The following is an 8,545-nucleotide window of genomic DNA, read 5'->3' as shown; positions in this document are numbered from 1 at the left end:
TCTTAAATATAGAACCAAACATTTTCAGAGGGCAAATTGCTTATTGTATGGGGCTGTCCAGCTCAATTTTGGCATCCTTGGGCTTTGCTTGTTGATGCAAGTAGTACTCCCTGGTATTGAGACACCTAAAAATGACCTCACATATTTCTCAGGGTGGGATAAGTATGACCCTTGTTTGTGACCCATTGTTAATAATCCATGTTAACTGTATTTCAGTTGCTGATCAGTTCTGATTGAATCTCGAGATTACTTACAACTTTACCTCTAATATATAATTGATTATGCATCTTTTTTCAAATACAGTATTCCAGATACCAATATTGTCTGGGTAACTTGAGAAACAAAACTCTTTTTCATCCTTTGTCTGGTCCCTAAAAATGTTAATTTACTTCAAGATTCTATCTCCAGCTTTGCTCTTATTCTCTCTACTGTATTAAATTGATGTCATTTATTCCCCTGGTTTCACTTTCCATCTATATAATAAGGACTCCTAGAAATAAATTTCCAGCTGAGCCTTCTCCATTGAGCTTTAAAAATGAATGCCTAACGTGGTTTGGACACCTGAACTTCCATGTTTCCATGGCACCTGAAACTCATTATTGCAAAAGGTGAATTCATATTTCTTCCTCCAAACTGGCTTGTATTCCTGTACTTTCCATTTCATTTGGTGAAATATAATTTACTCTCTTACCAGCATTAGAATATTTAAAAATTCTTGTCTTTTATTTTGATTTTTTCTTTACCTTCCACATCTAATCATTTGGTGAAAATCTTGGAAATCTTACTTTTGAATAAGCAAAGTCTTCTTCATACTAGCTATTAGTCACCATGTAAAGGTTTAAGTATAATAAAATTGATAAGTGTTCATTTACAACTGGATATTTATTATATAAACAGTATTGAGTTGTTGTTCTCTGATTTAATATTATATCTGGAAAACTTGTTATTTTGTCTAGGTTTGCCTTGTTGGTTTCTAGGAGCACATATATTCTAGGGTAACACTTTACTACAACGATGAGGAAATACAACGTAAAACCAACATGAGAAGCATTTTCAGTTCCTTTATTGTCCTGGCATCTATATGTGGTTTTGTGAGATGGGTTTGGAATGGAAAGCTTTAACTTTCAGAATTTTTTACCATATGTGCTTTGCTTATTTTGTTTTTAATGCACTTTTCCTGAGCAATGAAGCCATATATATTTTAATTTATTTAAACAGACTATCCTTCTTGAACAGCTAGCCTATAATCACTATTTACTTAACATCGTCTGATTACTAAAGCCAGGTTTTCAATTTGAATCTGAAACAGTAAATCATGCTGGACACAGTAAAAACATTAGTTGTTAAATAGACAAAGAGACAGATTGGTTGATCTTATCCAGTTGGCTTGTTCCTCATCCCCACATCCAAGTTCTCATGCTATTAGGAAGGTGTGTTGCTTTTATTAATGCCTGGTATGGTCTCTCTTCATGTGAATTGGCAGCCTTTATAGTATATAGTGTTAAATCAGGTGAAAGCTTCAGTATTGAATTCCACAATGGAGTTACCTTTCAAATATAGGAAAGGACATTATTTGATCAGATTTTGCTAAGTAAATGAAGTTCCTGGGCAGGCAATAGCAGATATGTTTATAGTTTTAGAGATTAAAGAGAAATTTGGGTAGGCATAGCCTGTCTGAATGCCCTTTTGTGAGCACTAGTTAATATCAGAGTAAGTCAGAATAGTCTGTCATTGGATGAAAGGTGAGTGTTGCTATTCTAATTTATATCATAGGATTCAAAATTTAAGAAAAGCTGCCCCTTCATCAAAATGCTTTACTACTACTGGAGTAATATAGGATTCAGCAACCGAGAGAACCACGACTGTGTATGCAAGGGGGTTTCTAAATCCCACAGTTTCCTGTTCACTTATCAGTATTCTTTTGGAATGCTTTTTGATTAAAACAACAGAATTAAAAATTCTGTTGTTATGTTATGTTAGGTTATGACAGAATTACTTTGGATTTTTTTTTTAAAAATACTAATTTGATTTTTCATTTTGTTGTTTTTTAGGTCTGGAATTTGTATCCAGAAAAATGTAACATCTGATGATAATTACATTTTTATAATAAAGATAATCTAACTAGATACAGTTTAGTTCATTAGAAGAGAAACAACATTAGAAGAGTACACTTTTAGGAGTCAAATTTGATTTGTACTTCTTCGATACTTACTTACAGATCTTCAGGGATTATAGCTATAGTTTGTTTCCAAGGATTGGTTTATCCAGAATGAAAGATCACATTCTTACTTTCTCAGATCTCAGCTTCTCAAGAAAATGAATGGGAGTGTTGTCTTGCTGGAACACCTTCAAGCTGTCTCAGCATGTAGGGGTATCGGTAGGAGCATTTGGTGTTCTCAAGGATATTGAAAGCATTATAATGCTCTCATGACAATTGGAAGAAGTTTACGGGTCCCTTCGTGTAAGAATATTTCAACACTGAAGTAAGTACAGCTGAGGTTTAATTATTTGCCTGGGAATTATGATGAGTCCAGCTCCACAGAGGTCTGATACGATTTGTGTTTCATAATCTTGGATGGGGGAATACAGAGAGTTCTCGGAGTATTTTAGATTTCCATAAATTATACTTTCATTTCTTAGGCAAAGAAGAAATATTCATATGTTCTTGAATATGATTACTGGTTCACAGCCTTTATAGTTTTCATATACTATAAATATTTGTCACCTTATTTGATTTTTAAACTGGAATAACTTTAATTAGACAAAATATGGACAGTTTATAATGATATAGTTGTTTTTGTAAACCCAAAGCCATTTTAATATATCAGTGTTAAATTTCGTATCCAATAATGAATAAAAGTATTTAAAGAAAACATTTTAAATGGATTTTTTTCAGTAAAAGGCATATTAATATAGTTATTTCTAAAAATATTATAATATAATTTATATATTTAATATATTAATTTTCAGACACAGAATCAACATCATTAATTTTCTAAATATTTGACACTTGCAATAAGATGTCACTCTTAAGGAAACATTTGGATATTGCAGCTGCTTTAAAAAAATGCCCAGGAAATTCAGAGCTCACTATGAAGGTTTCTAAAAACACTTTTAAAGTCAGTCAGATTAATAGTGATTATAGTAAAGAGCTACCAACGATTTTAACATTGTTCAATATAAGGATTATTTCTGTTAAAAATAGCATTATGTTATTTGTTGATTTTTAAACTTAGTAACACTTATTTCTGAAGTCAAATTTATCTTTAAAAATTGAAAGTACCTTTTATGACAAGTTTGTTTGGGTGTTAAAATAAACGCAGTTCAAGACAAATCTTTCTTTCTCCAGTTTAATTGAATAATTGACAAACAGGAATTACATATATTAAAGGTGTAAACTTAATACTTTGATATATGCATACATTGAGAAATTATCACCACACTCAAGCTAATTAACTTATCCATCACCTTACATAGTTACTTTTTTGTGTGGTGACAGTACTTAAGATCCACTCTCTTAAAAAACCACAAATATGCAATACAATTTTGCTATTTTTGCCATACTGTACATTAAAACTCAGTAACTCATTCATCTTGCGTAACTGAAATATTGTGCCATTTTATTAACATTTCTTCATTTCCTCCTCCCTCTCTACTCCCACCCGTGACAACCACCATTCTACTCTCTACTTCTAGTTTTACTATTTTGTATTCCACATAGTAGTGATATCAAGCAGTATTTATCTTTGTCTATCTGGCTTATTTAACTTAGCATGATATCCTGCAGGTTCATTCATTTTGTTGCAAATTACAGGATTTCCTTCTTTTAAAAGCCTAAATAGCATTCAATTATATATAAAAATATATATTATATATTTATATAATATAAACTATATACATTATATATGCATATTTATATATTATATACATATATTTACATGTTACTACATTATATATAACTGTATAATGCATATAATATAAAATTTTCTCCATTCATTCATTCTTTCATTAGTATTTAGGTTATTTCCATGTCTTTTCTACTTTAAATGATGATGCAATTAAAATGGGACAGCAGATAGTACTTCAAGATCTAGATGTGATTTTCTTTGGATATCTACATAGAAGTGGGATTGATGTGGTAGTTTGATGTTTTAATAGTTGAGGAATCTCTATACTGTTTTTCATAATGGCTGCACCGATGTACATTCCTACCAACAGTGCACAGGAGTTCCCTTTTCTCCATGTCCTCGCCACCACTTATCATCTTTATTTATCTTTATTATATTAGCCATTTTAGGGTGAGAGGTGATATCTTATTGTGATTTTGATTTGCATTTCCATGATGATTGGTGATGCTGAGCATCTTGTCATATACTTTTGAGCCATTTGTATGTCTTCTTTTGGAAAATGTCTATTCAGATTCTTTGCCCAGTTCTCAATTGGGTCATTGATTCTGTTGTTGTTGCTCTTGTTTTTTGTTTGTTTGTTTGTTTCATTTATTTATGTTTTGCTATTGAGTTGTATGAGTTCCTTTTGTATCTTGAATATTAACCCCTTATCAGATATTTGGTTTGCAAATATTTTCTCTAACTCTGTAGGCTTCATTTTTATGTGTTGATTGTTTCTTTTGCTGTGTTAAAGACTTTTTAGTTTGATGCAATCCACTTGTCTATTTTTGCTTTTGTTGCCTATACTTCTGGTGTTATGACCAAAAATCTGTTGCCAAGACCAGTGTCAATAAGGTTATTGTCTACGTTTTTTCCAGCAATTTTACATTTTCATGTGTTATGTTTAAGCCTTAATAAATTTTAAATTGGCTTTTGAATATGATGCAAGATAAGGTTTCACTTTTACTCTTTCACATTTAGATATTCAGTTTTTCCAACACTACTTATTAAAGAGACTATCCTTTTCCTTATGGATAAAGGTGTCTTAGCACCCTTATCCAAGATCAGTTGACAGTAAACATATGGATGTATTTCTGAGCTCTCTGTTCTGCTCCTTTGGTCTACAAGTTTCTTTTGTGACTGACTATACTGTTTTGATTACTATAGCTTTCTAATATATTTTGAAATCAGAATATGTCATGTATCCAGCTTTATTTTTCTTGCTCAGGATTGCTTTTGAATTCTTGGTATTTCATTCTTTTTACATGAATTTTGGAGTTGTTTTTCTATTTCTGTGAAGAATGCCATTGGGATTTTGACAGGGATTGCATTGAAACTAGATCAATGGGTAGTATGGACATTTTGACAATATTAACTCTTTTTTTAGGGTCACTTACTTTAATAACAATACATATACCATGTTATCACCATGAAATGTAAATATGTAAATTCAGGTTAGACAAGAGCTTTTCATAAGTGCAATAAAGCACTCTATATTATATCAGAGTTAGTGTATAATGTGTGATCAAATCAACTTGCTCACAAATCATTAAGCAATTCCATTATGGGTAATTCATTTAGTGTTTACAACTAAACATTAAACATTCTTATGGAGAAAATAAACAGTGCACACATTTTAAAAGTGTTCTTCATGTACCTTTGCATGAACACTTAAAATGCATATTCCTATTTCAATATGACATTTAAAAATTATTCTAACAGAAGCAAATATGTAATTCTGCAATTACAAAAGAACTAAAATAGAACCCATAATTAAATTATTCTTATGTTTGCAACTGTGATTCTTCAATAAATACTGCTACTGTGTAACTCTCTTGTAAACTTTCGAGGTTTGCTTTAAACACACACACACACACACACACACACACACACACACACACACACACACACATATATATACTTGCAACTGTGGGAGGCTTTACAAGTTATATTCCATGCACTTTTCTGACAGAGTTATAAAAGAGCCAGCCAGTCCACAACACAGACAGAATAAAAGGTAGATTAACTGAGGCAAATAGGACTCTTACATAACATCCAAAAGAAGATTCTTCAGCTAACTGGGGTTTAGGGCTGGTCTGCTATCTTTTTTAGAATGAATTTCATCTTAACAGTTTAAGAAGATGGACACTTTAACACCATCAATTGCATTTAGGTGATGTGTTTCTTTTGTGTTAACTTGACTCCCCTGAATGACCTCGTGAGTAAACTAGTCACTAGTAATTTGGTCACCAGGCAAGTTTAGCCTGCAAGAAAGGAAGTCAGTATTCAAAATACCATGTTATAATCTGAACACACTCAAATAGTTTATTTTCAACATTAACATGTAACTTCAACAATGAGATAGATGTCTAACTACAGCAAGCTCCTCCAACAAGATCAAGACAGCATCTCTTTGTCTAAGGCTTATGTTTCTCCCAGAATTCCTGATATGTGGAATAGCTCATACCAACAGTCATTGCTCCCACAACAAAGCCTTGACCTGCCACACACATGTGGATCAGATGAAGGGATATTTTAGTATTTCTCCTGCTTTTCGGTTTGTACAACACATATGCAACAATTGCTGGGAAATCAGCTATTCCAATGGGGACAAATGGTGCCTCATTAGCTTTTCTAACGTTTCGGTCCCTGATCTTCATCATGTAAAGAAACGGAAACATCTGTATCTGTTGACATAGTAATCGCTTGAAGAATCTCCCTAAAGTGAGAAAACAACAATATTAACTCTTTTAATTCATGAACACTCCATGTGTTTCCTTTTATCTGTGTCTCTTTTAATTTCTTCCATTAGTGTTTTATAGTTTTCAGTGTAACAATCCTTCACCTCTTTGGATAAGTTTATTCCTAAGTATTTTTGTTGTTGTTAATATTGCAAATGGGACTGTTTATTGAATTTCTTTTCTGAAAGGTTTGTTGTCAGTGTACATAAATTTCACTCAATTGATGTGTTGATTTTGATCATATAAGTTTACAGAATTTGATTTTTATTTCTAACAGTGTTTTTGTTGTTGTTGAGTTCCTAGGGTTCTCTACATATATGAACGTGTCATCTCCAAAAAGAGAGAATTTTACTCCCCTTTCCAATTTGGATGTCTTTTTTTTTTCCTTATCTAACTCCCCTGGTTAGGACTTTCAGTACTATGTTGACTAGAAGTGGCAAGAGAGAGGCATCTTTGCCTTGTATCAGATCTCAGAGAATAAGTTTTAAGCCTTTCCTCTTTGATTATGACTTTAGCTGTAGGTTTTTCATACATAACCTCAATTATGTTGAGATAAATGCTTTCTATTTATATTTTGTGAAAATTGTGTTAATGTTTCTTTTTTTTAAAGAGGCATAGGTCTGAGAGGAATTTGTATGTGTGTAAAAACACTTTTATTAAGATTTTTTCAGAAACTAAAATGAAATTAGTTTATTTAATATGCATACACTTCTGTAAAATACATATCAATATATAAATTATATATTATTCATAATACATATTATTATATTAGTATTAAGGAATATCAATCTATCCATCTATTCCCCATTCTTCTATCCATCTATAAGTGTGAGGCAATATTATCTTGCACTTAACTGTAAGAAGTTAAATGAGGCCGGGCCCGGTGGCTCACGCCTGTAATCCCAGCCCTTTGGGAGGCTGAGGCGGGCGGATCACGAGGTCAGAAATTCAAGACCAGCCTGGCCGAGATGGTGAAACCCCATCTCTACTAAAAATACAAAAATTAGCTGGGTTTGGTGGCAGGCACCTGTAATTCCAGCTACTCAGGAGGCTGGGGCAGGAGAATCGCTTTGAACCCAGGAGGTGGAGGTAGCACTGAGCCGAGATCAGGCCACGGCACTCCAGCCTGGGTGAGAGAGCAAAACTATTGTATCAAAAAAATAAATAAACAAATAAAATCGGGAGGTTGAGGCAGGAGAATCGTTTGAACCCGAGAGGCAGAGATTGCAGTGAGCCGAGATTGCGCCACTGTACTCCAACCTGGGCAACAGGGCGAGACTCCGTCTCAAAAAAAAAAAAGTTAAATGAAATTAAACTCTCTACAGTCAAAACCCACAAATAACTTCTCATATCATCCAGAGTGAAATCCAAAATGTGCCACACATGATTTGCCTTCCTCCTACTTCGCTGTCTTCACCTTCTTTTATTTTTAGTGCTTTTACCGCTTTTGCTCTTCCACCCTGACACTTGGCTGATTCTCGAATTCAATTGCAGAGTTCTTGCCAATGGGCCTTAGCAGTTGTTATTTTTGTCGGGAATGCTTTTCTCCAGTATTTCTGCAAGGCTCGTTTTCTCACCTTCTTTAGGCTCTAAAATCCCATTCTCACTCAAGCCTTTTTTTATAATCCTATTTCAGATTGCGGTCTCCACCTCAGCATTCCCTATTCTTCTTTGTCTAAGCAGTGATCACCACCAAGGATGCTGTATATTTTATGTCTAATATGTTATAATGTTCACCTGTTGTCTGTCTTCTTCCGGTAGAATGCACATTTTAGAAAGGCCACAATTTTGTCTGTTTTTTTTTTTCACTACTGTGTCTCCTGACATAAATTAGTTATTCAAAGAATACTTCTTGAATTGATGAATAAGTGAATAAAAACACAAGGTTGAGTGATAGGCAGGATTTAATTGTTAATT

The 8,545-nt window shown here is 33.1% G+C and overlaps 1 pseudogene; it reads right to left on the bottom strand.

Annotated features, from left to right (window-relative positions):
- Window positions 1–6,304: 6,304 nt before the first annotated feature.
- Window positions 6,305–8,545, bottom strand: part of LOC105510781 — a 45,887-nt pseudogene continuing 43,646 nt past the window's right edge.

Source organism: Colobus angolensis, unplaced genomic scaffold, assembly GCF_000951035.1.
Source record: "Colobus angolensis palliatus isolate OR3802 unplaced genomic scaffold, Cang.pa_1.0 Scaffold191, whole genome shotgun sequence".
In the NCBI taxonomy this organism is placed as follows: domain Eukaryota; kingdom Metazoa; phylum Chordata; class Mammalia; order Primates; family Cercopithecidae; genus Colobus; species Colobus angolensis.
This window is presented reverse-complemented; position numbering and strand designations above follow the sequence as displayed.